The 1,148-nt window shown below is 42.2% G+C and overlaps 1 pseudogene; it reads left to right on the top strand.

Moving 5' to 3' along the window:
• Positions 1-275: 275 nt before the first annotated feature.
• Positions 276-845, top strand: LOC107400116 (immunoglobulin heavy variable 3-74 pseudogene; annotated as a pseudogene).
• Positions 846-1,148: the final 303 nt, after the last annotated feature.

Genomic DNA, 1,148 nt, shown 5'->3' with positions numbered 1-1,148 from the left:
ATACTTAGTGTGTACCAAGAAAAATTAACTTAAAATACAAAATTTTCCAACCATTATATTTTTTACAAGATTCCCCCAGCACGTTTACAAACTAGAATATGTCATCTCTAAGATCCAACTACAGAGCTTGTTATATAGCAGGAAGACATGCAAATAAGGCCTCTCTCTTCTCAAGAAAACCAGCACAGCATTAATGCTGAAGCTCAAGCAAAGATCAGCCCTGGATTCCCAGGTCTTCCCATTCAGTGATCAACCCTGAACACAGAACTCTCGCCATGGGTTTGAGAGTGATTTGGGTTTTCATTGTTGCTCTTTTAGAAGGTAATTCATGGAGAAGAATAGATACAGTGTGTGGGTGGGCATGAGCAGGATAGATAGTGAGCACTTGTGGCAATTTACTAACAGGATTCTCTGTTTTTACAGGTGTTCAATGTGAGGTGCAGCTTGTGGAGACAGGGGGTGGACTGCTGCAGCCTGGGGCAGCCCTGAGGCTCTCATGTGCAGCCTCTGGATTCACTTTCAGTGACTACTGGATGTACTGGGTCCGACAGGCTCCAGGGAAGGGACTGGAATGGATTGGACGAATTTCACCAAATGGTGGTACCACAGACTATGTATCATCCTTGAAAGATCGATTAACTATCTCAAGAGACAATGCCAAACAAACTCTGCACCTGCAAATGAACAGTGTGAGATCTGAGGACACTGCTACTTATTACTGTACAAAACGCACAGTGAGGAGACCTCAATGTGAACCCAGACATAAACCTCACTGTGAGGCTTCTCAGGGCCACCAGGGGGCGCACAGCACACAGAAAACAGATTCAGCCAAGGAGATTATGTAGACATGATCCTCTCTGGTGTCTAGGCTGCATTTTTTCCTTACAGTCCCATAGAAATTCTTTCTAAATGAATGTTCTAAAACAATCTAATATCATCAAAATATTACGTCTTTCTTGTATTGTTTTAAAATAGGAATCACAGTCTCCCATTAACAAAATGCAAAATGACACCTTTCAAGGACGGATAGGACCCTGATTTGGTCACTGGAATCACATGATAAGGAATTTCGCGAACATTTCGGAGATTTCTAATAGTCTAGGCAGAGCCCTGGTCAGATTTCTTGATTAGAATGTTTATGGTATATA

The sequence above is a fragment of the Peromyscus maniculatus genome, chromosome 14, assembly GCF_049852395.1.
Source record: "Peromyscus maniculatus bairdii isolate BWxNUB_F1_BW_parent chromosome 14, HU_Pman_BW_mat_3.1, whole genome shotgun sequence".
In the NCBI taxonomy this organism is placed as follows: Eukaryota; Metazoa; Chordata; class Mammalia; order Rodentia; family Cricetidae; genus Peromyscus; species Peromyscus maniculatus.
The sequence above is the reverse complement of the archived record's forward strand: the minus strand, read 5'-3'. Positions and strand labels throughout refer to the sequence as shown.